Raw genomic sequence first — 23,351 nt, forward strand, 5'->3', positions numbered from 1 at the left:
TGGTTTGTTGCTGAGTCCATAATCTTGAGCTTTTTAACCTCTGGTATATAGGATACACTGGAAAACACATCGTGTCTCACTTGGATCTGCCTTCATACCACGGGTTAAATAAACAACTGAGTAGTTTGTCAGGAAGATGTGTGTACGATATAGTAAGTTTTAGAATACTAATGGTGGGAACTAGAGATCTGTTATGTAGGTGTAGTATAAAAAAAACATGACTTTGCTGACTCCGTTTTCACCAGTGCTAAGCTATGTGTCCCAATGAATATGATTAGTGTAATGCAAATGCATCCTTAGCAATGTAGCATAGCACATCTCTGTTAAAAAACTATCCAAACTTTGCCATATTCCATACTATGCTAAGATCAATTTTCCTGATAAAACCAATCTCCCATACTCACATTGCTACTTAAATGTTAGCTCAATGACAAATAACCTTCAGCCTAAGTAAATCTTCACGCTTATTATAATTTGTGGTATGAATAGAAGTGTAATTTATTACGTGATTAGTTACAATGTGTTATGTAAAGCCGAAGGATCTGAGATTGTTATCAAAACGTGTGTGGATGCAGGTTGAGGAGATTATCTGAAGTTACCATCGTTGTTTGAATGTACAGGTATGTAGATTCGTTTATGCTGAATTATTTATGCTTAGGTTTTAGGTGTTAAGGTCTTATATGGAGACGTAAGATTATGTTTCCATTTTTATTTATTGAAGGGCTAGGTAAAATTGTTTGTGTTAATTAAGTGTACTTAACACCTACTTTTCATTAGATTACTTTTGATTTTTTGGTTTATAAAAATGTAATTTTAAAAACATGTAGACGTTTTGGTGTTTTCTGTAAGTTAATATTGTTGTTAAAATTATTTATGAATGAATAAATAAATAAATTTGTTACACAATAGCGTACTATTTAGTTGGATATAAACAAGTCCCTTGTCCTTGTCTAAATAGCGGATGAGTTTGACTATACCGGGTACAATTATTTTTGCATTAACATTTCTCTGTTAAAACTTCCAGTGAGTTTTCTTAATGACGGTAATGGTAGACTCCTATTCGATATATATATATATAATATATATCAATACTTAGTAGTTAGTACTATCCTGATATTCTCAGGTATTTTAATTACATCGTGGTTATATCATTACAATCTCAATAACAACACCATTCAACAGTAGCATCGTGATAATAAAATTACACATAATTACAACAATTAATCACCCTGTATTATTCTCTACACCTATCCTTAACAACTAATTAGATGCGAACCAAACAGCTGTTTTAATTAAACAATTTGTATTACAGTCATAAGAAATTCTGCTTTCTGATTGGCTGTTACGACACAGCACGCGTGCAGTCTCACTTTCCTGATTTATGATTGGTCGTTTTACTAATGAATTATTTAATGGTTCCCGTCATAAAAGTTGTGACAACTTGTGGTCATTTATTTGAAGTTTTAGTGGCCAAGTGTGAGTTGTGCCGGATGGTTTGGGCTCCACAATTAGTGCATGATGATACTTTAGTTAATAGGGACAAAATTATGAATGTTTAATTTTATGATTTCCCATCATTAAATAAAAAAAGTTAATTCGAGTCTTGACGTTATTTTTATGTGACTTTTATGAAGTTTATGTGTATTGAGTTTATGAACTTGAGTGCGGAATTATAACATTCATACCTATTACAAATTCCACGGTAGAATGAATATCACTTTGGAGCAGTCATAACTTTTGACTGCATGGTAGGTGCGGTGGCTGGGCAACCGGCTGCCGTGCAACGTGTCGATTCATGTAAGGAGCAACTCTTTGTTTGATCCACAAATTGTTGTTTCGGGTGTGGGTGTCATGTGTATGTGAACTTATATGTTTGTAAACGCACCCACGATACAGGAGAAAATCCTAGTGTGGGGCAACGTCTTTTTTTATATCAAGATTTTGTTTTGTTTTTAACGAATTACCTATTGATAATTTAATTTCCTTGAAAATAAATATGAGATGACCTTTGATCATTTTCCCAACGGTACCCTAAAAACGTGTGAATGGGAGCTTACGCTACGACGCTGTTAAACAACATTTTATTTGTCCAGGACATTAAAATTAATGGAGTCGTGTTTGAAGTAAAAAAACGTTTGCACTACATCTTTATATGTTTTTAATGAGTCATTAATTTAATTTATTACTTTACTGATTAATTCGTGGTTTCTTTAGTACCTGTGTGTTTACGACATGTTTTTACAACTTCCTCTGTGTGATAGTGACCTATTTTATATGGAGCGAAGGGTTTTATTCAAAACATGTTAAAACTGTTTATGTGAAATTCAGAACTTTTGGCCTTCTTGTTAATTAAGTAACTATAATGCACGTATTGTTAGGTGTGTAGGCTGTATGGACCTACGATTTAATTCTAGTCTAACTGTAAGCCTATAAGCCTAACCCTGAACAAATGGTGTGGACTTTGGTGTTTTAGTTCAAAATTCAAAGAGAGCCTAAAAATTCTTTATTGCGTTTTCGTCTGTTATTGGTCGAATTTATTCTCACAGCCCATGACATGGCGGACAGCGATCGAGCTCACTTAGAATGTTTTAAATTGACAATTATTGAATAGCCTAGCAGTTTATTTTGGGAAAGATTGAACACAACCTAAACTTATTATAAAAGAAAAAAACCTCAACTATCTTCCTAGTCAGCCGATCCTCTTCCATTTTTTCACGATAATTTCCAACAGTTCAAAACAAGTCCAACAACAACGACTAGAGTACAATGATCTTAACTTACGCGTAACATAACACACTACGTTATCATACCTGTCACTTACTGAACAAATCAAGTGGGAAGCTTCCACAATCAGACACTGACCGCTGATTACTGGCTGAGCGTCAATGTATGGCCGGCGCCTGACTTCTCCTGCTTTAATTTACATTCGATTACCTTTACAATTAACTTGTTTACCATTTACAAATTACTTCCCTTTAATGTTATAGAACTCGTCGAAGTGTTTGTCCGGTTACTGTCAAACGTGTAGTCTCTAAGAGACGAAAATAACCAATCTCAATTTGCAATCTCAAGATTATCTGATCTCTAAAAGTTCCTAGCGTCATGTAGGCCCTACATTGTAGGGTATCTGCGGTACGTAGAAGAGTTTTCCTTTAGTTTTTGAGAGTATTACGTAAACCTTTCTTTTAAACTCTGCCCCACACTAGGATTTTCTCCTGTATCTCCAACAATTTGTCGATCACACAAAACGTTGCTTCCTGCAGGAGTTAAACCCGCTACCCGTTGCACGGCAGCCAGTTGCCCAGCCACCGTGTCAACCGAATCACAGAGAAACGTCTACAAATCAGAAATTAATGTAAACATAATATTACTGTAGATAATGTTGAAAAGCGCCGTAACTAACGAAGCTGTGGCTTTATGGTCATCTAGATCGGTTGCTCGTTTACCAAATACAACTGTCTTGCTTGTCGGGCAAACGCACTAGGTTTGTTAAACGTGGCGAGTGAAGTGCGTGTCTTCATATTTATGTTTTTAATATAATTTATTCTGTTTTTTTGAGTTTTAAAAGGATAGGAGTAGAATTATTCTCTAGTTCCTATGATAGATTTGTTGATTAGCATTTTCACAGATTATGTGACATTTTTAAATGAATATTGACTTAAAACTGAATATCAGGTTGAATCGAAAGCTTAAATGGTAAAAAATATTAAGCCACTGGAAAAATTTAAGGCGACTGCAGTTTTGGCTCAGGGACTGGTCAATCGGCTGCCGCGTAACATGTAATGGGTTTGATTCCCGAACGGAGCAACTCTTTGTGTGATCCACAAATTGTAGTTTCTGGTTTGGGTATCATGTATACGACACAGGAGAAAATTCTAGTATGGGGCAACGTTAAAAAACAATGCAAACTTAATCATTATTATAATTAGTTTTAATTAGCGTGATTGAAATCATCAATACAAATTTTCAAAAAAAAAAAACGACAGAAAACGTAGCTTTTTCGCTAGCATTACGTAAAGTTGCAATGTTAGGCCGCTCCTTTATCTTGTCGCGCGTTGTTCCGCCCCCATATATCTGTCGTGTCCGAGATATGTGGCGGTAGGTCCCAACATTTTGCTGCTCTGCGACTTGGAACCTCTTGTTAACACGTTTGTTGCTATCTTATTGGAGGTCCACTCTTAGGACACGGTGTTTGGAATATTTAGATGTCACCGAAAGAGGTCGGTAACGGACCTTTCAAGTTTATTAGGCCTTTTTGGAAATGGGAATTGTATTCGGTTGGTTGTATTGGCAAAATGGAATTTAGTTCTCAATATCTTTGATAAATGATGTATTGTATGGTAGTATTGGTTAAAAACAATATATATCAAGTAAACTGACTCATGATAAGCTCATATGCGGCAATAACAAAATGGAACACTTTGAAATTCGCCATCACTTTTGCTAATTACAAACGGGACATGTCAAATTGCACTAACTTCCGTACTTATTAATTATTACTTTAATTATTCTTTAGTAACGATTTTGTTCCGAAAACAATTTCTGAGGAGTGGGTTAAGTAACCATTAAATGACTCTGAGTACGGAGGATAGGTATATTCATCAGAAATAACAATCACAGTATCCTTATAAACAGAACAAAGCCTAGCATAGCACCATTGAACTAAAATCCCAAAACAACTACACAAAACAAACTTATCAGTTTATCAACAAATACTTAAAGCTTAAACACCAAGAAGTGACAGACCGAATCTGGAGCAAGTATCATTTGGCATTAATATAATCAGCAATGCAGTTAACAGGAGCTGTGACAATTTAGTGGCGGCCATTGCAAGGATTTGTGGAGACAAGTGCCGCAAGGACGGTCGACCAGGACTTAATCAACGGCGGCGCCGGCTGATTGGGCACAAGGATTGTGATTGGTAATTGGAAAATAACATAACACACACAAGTTCTTGGTTTTTGATCATCGAAAGGGTTGATAGTGAAGCAGATAATTGACATTCACCATATACAAAGCTGCGAATAGCACAACAACCAAGCTCATTTTTATGGGATAAAAGGTAAACTAGCAGAACTGGTAGATGGATCACTTCAGATACTCGTATCAAGCAATGCAATACTAGAAAAATTACAGCTGCGTTATCAATTTTCGTGGGATGTATTGATAAGTAAGTACCTCATTTACACAGTGAAATTCAAAAGAATCATTGCTTTTTACCGAGTTTCAGGGAGGTTCCGGTCAAGTTGGCTCTTTTCGGATCCGTCACACAGGGAATCCTAGCATGGACCCCAGTCTCTCACAAAGGAGCATAATGTTTGCATCTGATTTTGTATCATATTTTTATGTAAAATAATCCCTTTTGTGGAGAGAAAAGAAATAAATTTATTATTATTTATTTCAGATTGTTAAATCAGCACATGGTAAAAAATTCAACGAATCAACAAAACGACAACATACCAAATTCATAATATTCTTAACACTTAAGTACATAACTAACACAATAAAGCTAATATAAATAGGCGAGGTAAATAAATGAGCGATCTATTCAGTTGGCTATCGCAGGCCGTGTCAGGATGATGGCGCGAAGGATAAGACCAGACCGGATTAATACCAGTAGCTGATAAACTAACTTGAATGGATTCTGAGCCGATCAATTTGTATGAGAATTGTTTTACTAAGGCAGGTTGCTTTGTGGAATATTAACAGCTTTGAAGTGTATAGATGTTTCCTAGGTGATAATGTTTTAGAATTTGATTGGGAAGTGTTGAAGAAAGAAGTCAAAAATAAAAATATTTCCATATCCTATAATAACTATCGTGAAAGATGCTAAATCAACTAAAAATGATGCGTTACTCACGTAAATTAATGGAGTAAAGCTCTACTAGTTTCGAGTCACAGAGGGACTCTTCATCATGAGAAGCGTGTGCCGACGCGACAATGTTGAGCAGCTTACTGGATGATTACAGTAGGCTGCGCGAAGTCGTATGATGTAGACTCCCTCTGTGACTCGAAACTAGTAGAGCTTTTCTCCATTAATTTACGTGAGGCAACCGTTAAGTTAAGTTAAAAATAAATGTGATGAGCGCAAGGTCGATATTTAGACCATGCAATGAGGACTAAATGCTTTATTTAGCAAGCTTAATTGTCCATTATCCATAAGGTTCAATTTCCTAGATCAGTTTGCAGAAATTGGTACTTATTTAAAGCCAGTAATAAAAGCACCTATGATAATGACCATTAAAATTGGAACAATATTATTTGGCTTCGCTCTATAACAGGTTCTTGCAAGCTATATTTATGACATATTAACTTATAAACTAATTCCCTACCAGAATAGACTGAATGGATTTACTTTATACTTTACATGTCGTAAAAATTAATTAATACTCATTTAATTATTGTACCTTAAAATAAACTAAAGTTTAGTACTGCTTACGTGATAAGGTTTTTTCTTCTCGGCTTATTTTCTTCTTTTAAGAAAGAACATATTTCTTTCTTTTATACATAGGTACCTGGTATTTTACCTTATTAGGTTGGGGTTGTATTGAGTTTTAATGAGATTCGACTGAATATATTTTTTTAATAGAATTATTGATTTACTCATAACATTTCATTAAGCGCCCCCATATTTTTTGTTAGAATTGTAGTCAGATTGTTTGGGCTTATTACCAGTAATATCTGTCGCACAGTTTCGTATGATAATCAGGACCTCATGGTTTGACACGCTTTTCCAAATGCTTAAGAAAGTATCGAAAAGTCACAGAATGTTAAGAACCGACATGGTAGCTAATCAATATTTTTTAAAGATTGTTAAAGATTTATAATGCCTTTTTTCTTATATACATAACTAGGTTCTGCAAGCAGCTTCGACCGCATTCCCGTGTTATAAAAAATATATATGTCCTATCACTTAAGTCAACCCATACCCTGTCTGCTTACAGAATCTCATCAAAAACTGTTCAGTACGTTCAGCGTGATTGACACATAAACATCCAAACAAACGAAATTTCGTATTTATAATATTAGTGTAATGAGTATGTATCAATTAGTAATGATATAAAGAATAGCATATACTTTAAAAGTAGCTTAAGCAAATCAAACACTCCTTTATTCAGACATCCTAACCCGTTTGTCATAATGACGGTCATAAATAACAGCATTAAATACTTATGCATACCAAACTATTGTACATAGTACATAGTAATATAATATGTGCAAATACATTATTTAATGCTGTACCGACCAATGAACGACGGCGCCAATCCAAAGTTGAAACTAATGAATCACGAACGACCGACTGATGCAATTATAATTATGTATCAGTATTCAATTGATTATCTAATAAAATGGTTTGGGATTTGTATGTCCAAATAGATAGATGGATATAAAGTTGATGTGTGGGAATTTGTGGGGTGACCATTGTAACTTGGGCTGTTTGAATTTTGGCGTTGTATTGAGGGAGAGTTATAAAGAAGGCTGGTTTCGAACCACACCGGTTATTTATATGCAACAACATCAACAGATCGGGACAATCACTGTGGCTTTTACCACAACGAGGAGAGGTAAGTGACAACTATTTTCTACTTTACCATTCCTATCATCCTCAGAGTAATTAAAACCTTGTAAACCACGAAATAGAACATACTATCATAATTACTCTACTTACACACCAGTTTCTTCGCCAAACTAACTAAACCCAATTAGTATTCTGTAACCATCAAATCTTTTATAACCAGCTCTATAAAAGTCCAAGTTTAGTTTAATGCCTCAGTAATCCGTCAGTAAATTAACGACTATGAAAACTTGAGCCGACATGATTAATATTGCGACTCCGTCTGGGGCAATGTTACAAGAATTTAAAACATCACCCTCTCTCTATAATTATATTATCTATCTTACTAGTTAATATTATAAATGCGAAAGTTTGTGAGTTTGTGTTTGTGTGTATGTTTGTTACTCAATCAAGTCAAAACGGCTGAAGGGATTGGGCTGAAATTTGGAACAAGGGTAAATTATGGTCTGGAAAAATACATAAGTTTTTATCTCACGGTAATGCGGCCGAAGCCGCTGGCAGAAGCTAGTATATTATATGTAGAAGTTGTTATCCAGAACTAGGTACATCACCATATGAAGATCTGAAGATCTAGGTATGAAGGAAGGCGTGCTTTGATCATCTAAGCGTGCTTGGATAATCAGAAGCACTGACGATGATGAACTTCTGATTATTATAGTTATACTAAAATATTCTGAGATTGACTGGAATTTGTAGTAAGGATAACGTTAATACCAGGACGGATGTAGTTCGTAGTTGTAACCTAGATATTGAAATCGTAATTTAGTAATCGAATTAACAAATTCTATCAACAATCGAAATAATTTTCTCGAAACACTTGTATACAAATTGCAATTCTCATCTTTATTAAAACGTCATTATGTCATGTTTTAATTTAAACGACCGTTTAGCCAATAATTTCCAATCCAGATTCAGGTTAATGGACTTTGATTTATTTTCTTATAAATAAAACAGGAGTAGTCAACATTTTTAGTGACGTATTCACTTGTTTTATCATTACTGATATGTATGCAAATTGTTTTTAATGGAAGGCTGTCTGAGAAGCAATTTGAAACAAATTATAAATGAAATAAATCGATGGATTGGATAAGCGGGATCGATTGACACGGCATCGATCGTATCAGTATGTAAGGCTGTGGTACACAGATAGCGACGCGTGTTAGGAGATCGTACTTAGTATGTACGGCGTACGGCGCACGTATCTACTTACTACAAAATGATTCGTAAGCCAAATATTAATTAACCAACAGCTTATGTCCTAGAAAACTGTTTTAATGGGAGGTCTCTATTCATTACGTTATGGAATCTATGTCTGATCATTTATTTGATTATTGTTTATTTTTGGTTGCTCACAAGACAAAGTAATTAAGTATCAGATTAATATGATAAATAGTCTTATCTAATTATCTGGTACTGACTGATGAAATAAATGGAAATGTTTATTTATAGATAATCTCATTTGAATACGCATGACAACCCTTTTTGATTTTGGACCAGATAAACCAACAAACACAATCATCGTGGAGTAACAGTAGCATACGTTATAATTTAAGTATATTTAAAAAAATACTTCTATCTTGACCCTAGACCACACATGGTGCTGAAGGCATACCTTTAATAGGTTGGTTGACGCCGTCGCAGGCGCCGCGTGCAAGTGACGCGGGTCGGGCGGCGCCAGCGCATGCTAATCGATTATTTACATTTATAATATAATAATCGCTTTATCCGATGTCCACCCACGGTCGAGATGTTTGTAGGATTAGTCGAGTGCAAATCTGATGGATTGGTGCCCAGGATAAGGGCGGTGACAGTTGGTATTTTGTGGAGATTACAAGTTTTATGAGCGTTTGGATTACACCAGAATTATTTGTCTGGGAAATTGTTGGCGTGTCTGGAGATTGAATAATGTTTCATATACTCTAACAATCTAATCTAATGTCATTTACTATTTCGTTTCACTGGTCATCATGACTGGTCTTGATTATGAAATAAATACAGACACTGCTAATGAAGGAGCTGTACCAACCGACTACATTCGCAATCAATATTATTTTTAGAATCAGAATTGTAAAATTTTACAGAATCAGACGATAATATTCAATCTGATAACAACCTTAGACTTAATTTAATTATCGCTATAAATCATTCATTATCACGATTACTATTCTTGCCTCTATCTTGGCACTCCTCATCGCCTACATAAGGACCGACTACAAAGAGACCAGGTTGGCTGATGGCGTCATCCTCACCATCAATTGCCTCCTGACCACACAGATAATCCGCTGCATTCCTAAAGAAGCCATTTATCATATCATAATATAAACAGAGCGAACTATTTTGCTCCCAGATACGCGGGACATTAGCATTCTTGTTCCTATTAATCAAAGTAAAGGAAAATCTGATAGGCAGATTTTGTGGTTCGCCTTCGAAGGCTGGATGTGAAGCTATTTGGGATTTTGCAACATGGAGCCATTTTAATAGATGTTTTAGGAAACTACTGGACATATTTCCCTAAGAACGAAATAAATCCCTAAAACGAAACAGCATCTAACAGCCTTAGATTATGGAGTTTTTAATACCTATTAACCTGATGATCGATGCAACAACCTCGATTGATAACTTAGCGTGAAAGTGTCTAAAGATCCTTTAGGATTTATTTTGGCTTTGTAAACTCCTCTTTAAAGTTCCAATAAGCGCACTGTTGCACTCAGAGACATTTAATAGATATTTAAATTATTCCTTAGTAACGATTTTGTTCCGTAAACATTTGCTTAGGACTGACAGGTTTAAGTAACCATTATATTGACTCTGAATACGGCAGTTAGTGTCAACATGAAAAATGATACAATAATCTAAATTCCTTTGGTTAACAGTTCAGTCTGTCAGATTACTCACTTTAATCTAATATGTGTATGAAATTATTCATGCAATACATAAATTAAATTAAATGGCAGTATGTGCGGCATTGACGGGCTAAGCAGAACTGTCTTGACGTCATACTGAAAAATAAGCAACTGATTCAGTATTACTGAAGAATTCCATATGCAGTCATTTGCATGACTGTTTTGATAAATGTAGGTTGGGAATCTGTCATTTTTATCAGCTTTTAACCTATATTTTGAGCTATAAGTGATTCTAAGTAATATGACGGTAATGGATAATTCTGTTCAAGGCAAATTACACAATATTTCTATCATTACTATTTGGGTATTTTTAATATGTGCTATTACTGTCGTCTATTATGTCATTGCATGTATCAAAAGCGTCACCTTTATTTTAACAGCTAAAATATTACAAACATATTATTTCGATAATCAAGCTTCACCATAATCGACAAAATTACTGTTACCTCGTGTATTATGCACAACCTGAAAATACATTATGTTCTCACCAAGTAGATTTCAAAGAATATATTCGGGACAATCAAAACTAACATACACTTATAATACCTTCTATACTAACGTTCAAGGTCAAGGAATGTGACATTGAAGAAGGTTTCACGTGAGCCGTGATACTAGGCGCATTGTTGCAGTAGATCGTAGTGTTGATTGGTTGCTTAGCGGGAACCCGATCGATCCAGAGACAGGCGGTGTTATCGACCCACAGGCCACGACTATGAAGATGGATCAAAATATTGCAGAGCTACTAACGGTTAGAGGTGACGATACAGGTAGTGGAGGTAGAATTAGTTGTTGCGAGATGCAGATTGTTAAGAGTTTTTGTAAAGTTTGAAATGTGTCAATTTTAGATGTTGCTATAACTGACCATAGTATTGAAACAGTATAGTTATGTATAAGACTGGTTTAGAAGAAAAACATTCAGCCTGAGAGTTCTACAAATGACTTTGATTCCCTGTTAGACATTTACCAAAACTAACAGCACAAAAAATATTTAATTATATCAACATTAATTCATCGTTCTTTTATCGTTTACAAAGCAATATTTATATAGCCCAGTTAAATTACCCAAGCTTAAATTAAGCGTAACTATTAATATTGATCCAGAAAATATTTCCTCATCTTTCAAGTATCTCTCTATTCATTGGACAGTCTACATAGGTCTCCACAATACGGAAGCGTACGTTTATGAGCTGACGAGCGGGCTGGCTTGTGACCGACCGTGCGAATCTTTCAGTGACTCATTCAGCCTGACCCAGTTTGACCTTGACCCTATTGACATACCAGGTCGCTGTATTGAAGGTTAATTTTTCATAATTATCCTTTCTTTTGACATTTTTCCCGCTTTGCTTGGAGTAAGAATTGTTTTATGGAGTGATTGTTACAGTATCAAAGCGAAAGTTTCTTTAAGGAAGTATGGTTTTATTTCCCATTTCTTGCAAAGTGGTTTCCGATTATTGGTCAAAAGGCAAACTCAAAATTATTTATTTCAAATAGACCGGGAAGGCACTTATGGACGTCAAAATCATTACAATTTCATTGTTCTTACTTACACTAAAAAATCTTGATTTGCGACCATTGTTTGGTTAAAGAAGATAACTTAAGACTACTCACATAAAGTAAGTGTTACTGTAATTAACTCTTTGGGTGTATCAGGAGTTATGTCCAAGTGGAAATCTATGAATTCCACACATTATCGTGGTACGCCAGTGTATGCTAGAAAAGCATTAAAATTACCATTAACGGATTAGTAAATTGATTTCAAATGTAGTCGTTACTTTACCGACTTGTAATATAAACGATACATCGACGTATTGACAAAATGTGGACACCAAGTCTTAGACGCACTTAGTCGACAGCATTGCAATTTGAATTCTAACCTGATAATTATAAAGTGGGAAATTGGTTGAGCTGTTTGTCATCGAGAGGCCCGTCAAGTTTACGATGACAGTCTATCGAAAGGCCTTAGTAATTAGCTTGAATAAAATTACTCTTAACTTCATTAGTGTAAACTACGGGGATATTAAGTCAATGTTGCGTAACATTAATAAAGTTTCTGTGTTCATTATAATTATTACCAAATAAACTGTTCTGGTCACTGGAATTATTCGGTCCGCCATTAAAATTGTTGTTGTCTATTTGAATAAATTGAAAGTTAGGAAACTAGAAATTTTACGAGTAATAATTGATGTGTATGATTTTAAGAGAAACAGTAGTTTTAGTTGTGCATTATGGTATTTTATGGGGAGTATAAATTATAGTTCATATTGTCTTGATAAGTCCTGTGCAGGTATTACTTGGTATTTTAATTCATAAAACAGCTTTCTAAAGTTAAATTGGAATCTTACATCAAAATACATAACTGACTACGTCCCGTCCGTCAGTGTGTCAATACAGTGAGCGTGGATCTAGTTGGCCGCGTGTTAAACTTAGAGTTCATTTGTCTCGAGATATTATTATAATGATGGGAAAGATGTAGGGAAAGCGGACTAAGGTATCTGAGTGTGGGAGAGCCATGCTTCGGTACGAATGAATATCCTAATCAATTGACTAATACTTTTAAATAACTAGCAAACCCGGCGATGTCCCTTTCCCAGCAATGATTTATCCCTGTTTTCCTGTTATGTTCTTGAATTTTTCCTGAATTTTCTTTGCATTGCATTTATATATTATTTTATGTTATAAACCTCAAGGAGCCCGAGACATTTCCAACGAATGCAAAATCGTGCAAATTGGTTCGCACCTTCTGGAGTTATAGCGTCAGGAAGGAAAACCCGACTTATTTTTATATAAAAGATTTACAAGACGGACATTAAAATAAAAAATTACTCATCTACCCTATTATATACATGATGATTAAATCTTATAACCATTCACTAAACAGTGACGAAGTAAACATGATTCTCTCTAAGATTTTGTTGTTTGATCTGAAAAGGCCAATAAAAAAACTTGCAAAATAAAAAATATTTATTACATTTTCTTATAAAAAATTGATTATTCAGTGTTAAAGTGTGAGGGTATAAATCTTAAGATCGCCGTCCATACTTGCGCGTGCGCCCGCTGTGAAAGCAGAGTTATGTGTGTTGCCATATATGGTGTTTGGGGTGATCGAGAACAACGTGCGCGTGAGCTTATGTGGGCGAGTTATCGTTATTTTTTATAGAAAATTAGATTAGCATTGTTTATTATATTCTTAATGCTGTTTTGTTTCTTTGAATATTGTAGTTTTGTAAGTGACAACCGAAAAGAACTAATGTACTTCGGATTCTTTGAGTTTATTAAGATTCTCTACTCTGCTGTTTTAAAGGTGCATTTAAAAACTGGACGAAATACCAAATTGATCAATATATGTATAAGCATTGACGATCTTATACAAAAAAGATATTATATAATTGGTGTGTTTAACACGTACCTAATTAAGCCGCACTCAGAGACATTTAATGATTACTTAAACTCTTTCTTGGCAGGATTTTGTATCGAAAACAATTGCTAAGGACTAGGTTTAGTAACCATTGACTCTGAGTAAGGCGGTGAGTCCTTAAAGTTAGCATAGTCTGAATAATAATATTATAATCTTTAGTATACACTACGTACTACGTACTGTTTTTAGGTAATTTCCTCATTAGCTCCAGAGTAGAGTAAACCTATAGATAACAATAAACCTACTAAAACGCTGCTTAACCCTTAAAAGGAAGATCAACGGTTTTGTGCGCGCCTGTACATGTCAAGTTTGTAATAACGCTTCCGTTTTCGTAATATTGAATGTGCATAAAACTTCGCAAGCTGGTAATGACAGGTTACGGACTTTTGTGCCCGAGTGTACCGTTGTTCGTTTAACAGGAATGTGCTTAAAATATTATAGTGCTATTTTTCTTTTTTTAATTTGGTTATAAACTTTTTAGCTCTTTATGAAAACGCTAGTGAAGTAAACATGGTACTGGAATGAGTTCGACCGAAGTGATACCATAGCCTCAAAGAAATCGACGTAAAACACCGTGAGATGTTACGATTCATTGTGTAAGTTAAGTTATCGGTGGCACTATCTATGATGGGAGCATCTTCCTCAATCCCCAAACGAGACAAGTAACACTAGTTTGGGATTTTCGGTGTCTATACATTGCTTAGGTACCATCAGGTGATCCGTCTGTCCGTTTGTCACTCTATCCCATAAAGAAGTAAGGTGGGTAGTAGGTACAGGTCACAAATGCAATTTCAAAGAAAAATAACTATTGTTTTGACGTCATAAACAGGTAAGAGTGCATAAGCTGACGGGTCTAACCAATTTGCTTCGCAGCGATTAAGTCAAATGGACCAATCATGGCGCGACAAAGGAATATGAAACCAAAATCATTTGGATTTTTAATTAGCTTTCTGTTACACTCGCCAATTAACCAACACAATAGCTAAGCTGGCTTCCAACACAAACATTTCAAACTCAACTCTAGCCTTCGCATACACGATTCAAAATTCTTTGAACCCTCACAAGATCTTCACACATCTATAGTACAAATACTAGAAAGTTTTAAAATAAAAGGTTCTCTGTTCGCTCGTAAAAAGAGTGCATTTAGCGAAGATTATTATTTAAAGGCTACTAATAAACCACAGGGAGGCATAGTGGTAGCAATTACAATTTTACAGAGCCATTCTTCCATCAGTAATAAAATAATAATGGATTATGGCGGAATACTTGCAAGCTCTGTGTCAGTGAAAAATAAAAAGTTAAAGAAAACGACTGTAGGAGTATTTATAATTGTTGTAAGTTACGTGTTGTGCTCGCAGCACTTGGGAGTTACGTTTTAAGGCCAGGTTATTGACTCAAACCAAGATTATTTTTATATTGTCTCTAATATTTAAATCTCACTTACGCCAGCTTTATTACCAGAGACAGTCTCTAATACACCCAGTGTCTCTTGTTCCTATCCGCTACTAATATTATTTGTCAAGATATGGGTATCTTGGACTAATCAACTGTTAATTCATAAATCTTTAGCATACCCACTAAATAGCGTTTAATTCTATGAAAAATCTTCTCAATTCAAAGAACACTAGGTACATAATTTTGCTAATTTTAAAGACAAATCTTAATAGAAACGTACGATTTATATTGTATAAACTTTACTCGAAACTGGTCGTAGTAAACGGGAGTCGTTTGAAGATGGCAGTTGTGACTTCAAAATGACCACTACTGGCTAAATGATGACCAGTCTTAAACTAACTGTTTGTCCACTATTTTACTCATAACTGTCCTTTACTTAATGTTAAGCTAAGTTTACACTGCCAACAATAAATAGGCTATAATGATCCTTATTGTGGTTTTATAAAGGTAATATAAAATTAATGGTTCAAGGTTTCTTTGGGTTAATATCTTTTCTGTTATAAAGGAGATTTTATAACCTTCTTTAGTGTAAAGAACATATTAAAATTATTCGTGTTTACTAGCTTGATTATTGTCATTTAGAATACCTAATTTGGTAATTCAGAATGTAATATTAAAACTACATTGTTGCTGCAAACTGGTTACTCTACAAACATGGACACGGTAGACGCGTGGTCGCATCTAGGTGTGAAGATAAAATTATCCTGTGTCATATTAAACATTATTTAAATTATCAAAGAATTGATCCATGGCAAGATTTGCCGATAGAGAATTTTGCTAAAAATAGGCCCATTGACGTCAAGTAAATTAAAATAAAAAAGAAACCAACACCTAAAGCTCAAAACAAGGAAGCTACGAACGAACCTTACAAAGAAAAATACCCAGAAAAAACTATAGCTAGTAATACTCCAGCCACACAAACAACCTACCGCATAGATAATAACAATAAATGAGCTAAAAAAGTTAACTAAACACATGTCTTACAACCTGTTAGCCGTTAGCCTGCTATTATCTCTACTGATTACACATATTTAACACCAACTGACGTTCCTAACGTTGAAGACTATTACGAACAAATACTAGATGTGGATGGAGAAAAAATCTGCTAGTTCATTTGTGGTTCGATGTGTGTTTGAAATGGAATGGAGGTTGCAAAAATCTTTGGGAAAGGAAGTTTTATGTATAGGGTATAATGTGTAGTTACTAAATGAAGATGAAATATATAATATAAACCTTCATTGTGTCTTTGCTCATACTATCACAATAAGCACGAAATTTCTGATATGTTGTTAGAAATATTCTCGTATTATTTATTCCAATATTCGTCCTTATTCATTATAATGTTTTTGGCTTTCTCACGTAACTGTTCGACGAGGAATTCGAGTAGTTTCAAACTATGCTAGAGGCTCATATTCATGAGCAGCATTCCGCGATACACGACGCGGCGACTGTCGCGCTGCTACATCTAATTAGTGTTAAACTGACTTAAAAAAATTGCCAACATTTTGTATAACTAACAGTTGTTGTACGGTACTCACTAAACTTTAGTACTTTTCACAACTATACGAAAATCGCAAGCAAAATATAAAACAAACCCCATAAAATAAAATGAAAATATATCAAACAGTGTGGTCTAGCATAAACTTCAGTTATTTACTAGGAATAAACGTCAGTTTCCCGTGATAAGGTCAAATTGTCTATCTGAGTTTACGGGCTTGTAAAATATCATGCTCGTTTGTTAGCCGGTCGTATTGAGGTGTACGGCCATTAGTTATAGCCCTTTTCATGTCCTACGGGACAGGAAATGGGTATACATGTAATGAGGTACTCCTTTTTATAGTTTTTTAATGTTTTTTGTCAAAGATTTACTACATTTTTGCATGTGTGTATTTTAATATCGCTGGGATGTTGTCTTCCTTATTCTATGTTACTTGTTCATCATTAGCATTTTCTTTAATGATATGTTCAATCTCTTGTGTCTCATATTTTTTAACCAATACATCTATTTTGGGTTCTTCATGCTTCAACTTAAATGTTTTAGGGATAAGGGTATCATGTTTATCTTGTCTACCAAGGCAGTCATTGAAAACAAATGTTGCCAAAACTGTCTTAGTACGAAAATTCCAACAAATTATAACAATTCATATCTATTTAGGTTACTTTAACGCCTGACATATCTATTACCATACAAATAGGTATTTAACTTGGACAAATATACATTTATTTAGCCAAAATAATGTTATAGTCTAAAATATGACCGTAGGCCGCCAAGTTGAGTTCTAATTTACACTGGCAGGCAAATCCGAGGAAGAATTACTACCTTGACCATTACTTGAATTGTCGTGTTTTGGAATTCCACACTGACAAGGTAAATTGTACTTACATTTGCCTATTCGGTAATATTTAGGAAATATTGTCTCAATGCATTAACGATAAATATGTCCACGATACACGAAATTCTATTATTATCGTAATTTAAATAAGAGAGTCACGATGAAGGATCTTTCTCGTCGTTCTTCATACGAATCTTCATTTTGGAACTAGCACAATGTTTCACTGAAGGATAAAATTTTGTTTTGAGGTTTGAAAAGTTATTGTATATGGCTTAAATATATTTTATAATTTTAAAAGAAGATGACATCGGTGGCCCTAATTTGTGGATGTATCATCTTTGTTGCAAAGCCTAGTATGCGACTTCTACGTTTAACAATATTAATTGGCATTACCGAAACAGAAAACATCACACTCATCATGACACATGACTACCATTAAAAACTGCAAAAACTTGCATCAATTTAAATCGTATAAAGATTAAAAAAGGCGCGATTATAAACGACCGCCATTTTTTCCTCTGTCGTTGTGTATCGCAAATTGGCCAATAAAACGTTTAATTGAGACATCGAGCCGAATACACTCGCACTCCAATCTTGATCTTGTACCAAGTACACTGATTCACATAAATGTTAAGTACTAGACCATTAAAATTTGCTGCAGACTACCTAGCGGGTTAACTCTGTCGAATAATAGAAGTAAGAACGAGTCTTTTTTATCAATAAGAGACTGAAACTCCCAGTCGTTTCACATAAGGCGGGAGAAATCAATGAATAATTTTCTGCCCTCAAAAAATGTACTAGTACCAACTTAATTTTTTTAGGAAATGGTCTGGATTGGAATTGCTTAAAAAAATTTAGGTTGCTTAAAATAATTTAGGTTACCTAAATTAACATTATGTAAATTTAAGTTAGGTATTTATTAAGGTCTTTAAAATATTGTTATGTTAATACTTATTGAAGTACAAAATTATTGACTTTTGTCCCCCACAGTACCAACGTTATCTAGAACGAAGCGAGAGGAGGCACTCCCTGATGGCTATCGCGCGGATTACGGGCGGCTACAGGTGGAGCGGCTTGTATAGCTCGCGTATGTATGACCAGTTTATATATGATTTATGTACGTATGTATAATTTTACATGCATTATAATGCGATCTTTGTTGGAAGTCAGTAGACGAAAATATAGGATTTTTGATATCTTTAAAATGTCTAATAGCTACATAATAAGTAATAGTATGAAGAATGGCTGATAAAAGATACATGATATTAAAAGCCGACTTAACAAATGAAAATTAAACTTAATGACAAATTAAGGAGAGTACAAAATTGCTTGAAAACTCTATAATATCATACTGACCTAAGTGAAACCTGGAAGCAAGAAGCCAATAAAAATAATAATATAAACCATTTAGTAGTTCCACACAAAGGCTTTAACATCTATAACAAAGGTAATTAAGTGTTTGAAACCAACAGGTAGTTGGCCAGTACACATGGATACAAATCAAGATATACATTACCAGTATATACTGACCGCTGAATGTGGGGAAAGATGATACAAACTAAGACCATGATAAACTGGTCATATACTTTGATGTGCAACTGTGTACTAGTGGCCTGCTACCATTTCCTTAAGGTAATTTATGGCTTGTACGGAAATACGTTGCATACGCTTTCTGTTACAATATAATTTACTTTGGCCGTCTCTGCAGTAACAATGAAAAGGTGGATTGTGTTGAGTTTGGCTTTTACTTTAACGAGTGCGAGCTGAGGTGAGCTGCTTTGGTTTTAAATAGGAGGATGGCGGTTGATGGCATCGTTGATTAGGTGGTTGATGCTATTGGGTGTAGTGAGTAAGAAAAAAATGTTTCGAAGTAGAGCATGTAGTTCGGAATTAAGATCGACCTTTAGCTTCGGTTTTCTTGCAAAAACATAAGGGTAGTAGTAGTAATAGTAGTTTTAACACGTACAATAAATCTCATATTATTCTTGACAGAAACTAGATTTTTAACTCATGTTTGTTTCACAATCAAAACCTCCATTCCTTCACATCCAACTTTGATAAGAGAACAAACAACAGCAAAACATTTCTAGTTTCAAAACAAGACGACGTCCAAACAATCAAATCAGCAGCACTCCTACACAATCGCGCTCACTAATCGAGCGTTTAAAATTGCACTATGTTTTGACTCGTACGTTTGCTAGTTTATAAATAGTCCTAACATTGCTCTTGTTATGTCTAAATCTCTGCCTTCCTAGTTTAGACACCCAAGTGTTGATTGTTTGGCAGTTTGCACGTGATTACGACTTAAGTAGGAAGTCGAGTGGTTGAACTGTTGTTTAAGAACGCCATGGGAGGGAATGTTTTGAGATTTCAATTCGAATATAGATTTTCGTCCCTATTAGTGGAAGTAGTGGTTGGTGGTGGTAGCCAAGGTCATAGAACTCGAAAATTGGAAAGTGGCTAATAAGTTAAAAGTATTAGTGGAAATAATACTTTTAATTTAAGTGACGAAACATGGATAGCTGATTATGAACACGTAGGAAATGTTTAAAAGGCATTTATTGTTACTGTCTTATGTTTACTGCTTGTAATGGCGTAAGAAGATATAAATCAGAAAGAAAAATACTAGACTATTCAGTAAAAGCTGAACCAATAACAATAAACAAACTAATCGATTAACAAGATGTTAACAATATCAAATAAAAATTCCGCAGACATGTTTAATAAACGCAAGGCCAATAAAATATCTTGAAAGCAAAATTTATGAACAAGAAACGTATCATCGACACAATAAATTTAAAGGAGAACAGCGGGAGACTTCAACAGCTGAAATAAAAAGATCGCGAGGTGATGAATAAAAATGTGGGTGCAGAACATGACATGCACGGATTTATCGACAACTGAGTCGAGAGACCACCAGCCACGATCGCTACCTACCACCAACTGCACGGCGCATATGACTTGCTGCGCGAGTAGCAGACGTGACACAAGTACCGTTTTCATTCATCAGATTGCTTTAGGTTTAAAAATGAAGAGATTTATGGAGACAGAATAATAGTTTTGTCCCAAACTATATGAATAGTCAGAAAACATAGTCCCATTAAGACAATTTATGGCAAAAGTGACATAATGAGTTTTACTTTTTAGTCACACGCGCAGTCGTCAAATCACACATGAGACATAAAAAATATGACCGATATAAATCAAACAGCAATTGATGGAAAAATCTGTTTAGCATATCTTTAAAGGAGTAAGGTGCAAGTGTTTTGTGTTGTCATGCATGTTTTGTTCATAAAACATGAGCCACCCGCACTTTTTCTTAACGAAACGACCGCAGACAATATGTATCTCGCGTCGGTTCGCGATTTATCGCCAATAAACATTACAGGGGAATTGGATGCACGAAGGAGCTTAACGTAAGTGATAATACCGAGAAGCTTTTGTATGCAAAATGTTCCCGAGATGTAGGTTAGTGATAAAACGAAGATTATGATGATGCAGATAAACTGTGGTGGGTCTCTCCAAACGACATTACAAAAATTCAGCAGCAAAAAGCTCTCTCAGTTAAATAGGTGCGAAATCCGCAATGAAAATTATGATCTCTGCGGTGGGTCGGGATTTAAATTAGATTTTATATTTAAAACGTAAAAGGCTTGAAGTGATTTTAATAATAAATTTTATATTGAAAGAATAAAAACTGTAACGACTGTGTGTGTTTTAGAATTAATGGAATTGACGAGATCCCTTTGCGCGTTACGATTATCAGAACAGAGTTACTATCTTAAAAAGAGACAGCAAATTGAATTGAACTGTCAGAGAAACAAATTAATAAGGCTCTGGTTACTAAGTAAATAACCATTCACCACATTAAAGCTGGGAAAAGAGCTAATCAAATCCTTCTAGTAAAGCCTAAGGCGAAGGCTCAATAAACTTAATTGAAAATCAAGCTTATGAATCATATGACAGGGCTGACATGGTTGAGCGGCAATTCTGCGGTGTTTGTGACTTGTCTAGCAATCAATCATAGTTAATTGCTCTCAAGCGCCTGTTATTCCATTAACTTGGTAAAATATAAATTTAATTATCATGGCTTAATAACGCCAGTGGATTTGCTAAAACTGAATTTTCTTTCTTTAAAACCATACTTTGTCGATTTACCTACATGTGTATCTATTTCTAACTTAGAAAAATTTGAACAAGCTCTTTAGCTAGCTCTTGGAATATTATTGGTTGTCTGGCGTCTAGCTAGTTTAGATCACAAGGTAGCTACTATTTCGATCATCACAAATTATTTTTATTCGTAAATCATTCACATTATCTAGTTTTTTCCAGTTGTGTTTGAATATATTATTAATCTTATTACTCATCGCGTAAACATCGTCTTGGCTTTCATCAAGTCTATCTAGACAGACAGTCCTACATTTTTCTGCTCCATTCATGTCTTTGGCAAATAAAATACAACAAAATATATGTCAGCTAAAATATTTACAAGCCATTGAAACTATTTGCGAGTATCTACTTCTATGAAGTCTTAAATCTGTCAGTCAAAGCATTTATTTACTGAAAGGTAAATTCGTTACCAAGCAAATATCTATAAATATCATATGACGAATATTACTTCAAACCATTTAATGACAGATCTATGATTCAAAGCGATAATCAGATACAATAATGGAACACAAACTTGCAATTTCTTTTAACAAACAAAATCTTTATCAAAGTCAACCTTCTAACGCTTTACTAAAGTCTAAAATTAAACGGACATTACTTATCGTTGGTGATGTCAAATGTGTTTCATTGATAGAAGATGACAGAATGGTTTGGAACATTGGCGCCAATTTGCACCAATCAAAATACTTTGTTAAACTTGACCTGTGAATTGGAGAAATGCTCTTGACAAAGGCGCAACGAAGTTCAAAGTGTCTATAAATGAACTGGCGTCGAAGTGGTGCATATTTTATGGTGTTTAAATTGCATCCAGTCAAGAATGTCATACGTATATACGTACACTATATGCACATCTTTGCGTGACCACTATACATCTTTTCGCAGCGCCCACTGATCTGTTGCGGGTTTTGATTTGCATAAACATACAGTGCTTATTAGTAAGAATATTTATCAGTTCCGGCCTTACCCATAATGTAATAATAAGGATCCTTTAAAAAATTTCCTTAGCCTAAAATTCAATTTTGCCATTAACATAACCTTTCAAATCCCAATTTTGCACAAAACACCAAATACGATCTATTTAACCCCATCAAATGTTCAGAATTGTCACGTATTTGTAAATGTCAAAATAAATGTCAAACTCATTGGCAAACTGACTACGAGAGCAATTCTATCAGAGTATCAGAGATGTTATCGTGGCGGCAATAATCATGTCATACATCGCCCATTAGAACAATTAACAATTCATTACGTGCTTTACATGGCAGAATGGCGATCGCAATTTGTACTGACATTCACTTGATTCGGCCCCTTATATGGATCAGGTTATCTGTTAGATCTGTTTTATTGAATTAATGGCTATGGGTTAGCTCAACTTCATAATTCATATGGCAGATATCGTTTCTATTAGTTTAATATACTGTAATTTCAAACTAATTGTTGTTTACATTGAGCCAATTATTGATTAGGTAAAGAAAATTATTTTGGGACAAAATAAAGAA

At 34.7% G+C, this 23,351-nt stretch overlaps 1 protein-coding gene across 2 annotated transcripts in view; it reads right to left on the bottom strand.

The window, feature by feature from the left end:
- The window catches only part of LOC118273925 (uncharacterized), a 198,008-nt gene that overhangs the window by 30,947 nt on the left and 143,710 nt on the right, over positions 1-23,351 (bottom strand). The gene's annotated exons all lie outside the window — the stretch shown is intronic.

Source organism: Spodoptera frugiperda, chromosome 3 (assembly GCF_023101765.2).
Source record: "Spodoptera frugiperda isolate SF20-4 chromosome 3, AGI-APGP_CSIRO_Sfru_2.0, whole genome shotgun sequence".
NCBI classification, from domain to species: Eukaryota; Metazoa; Arthropoda; class Insecta; order Lepidoptera; family Noctuidae; genus Spodoptera; species Spodoptera frugiperda.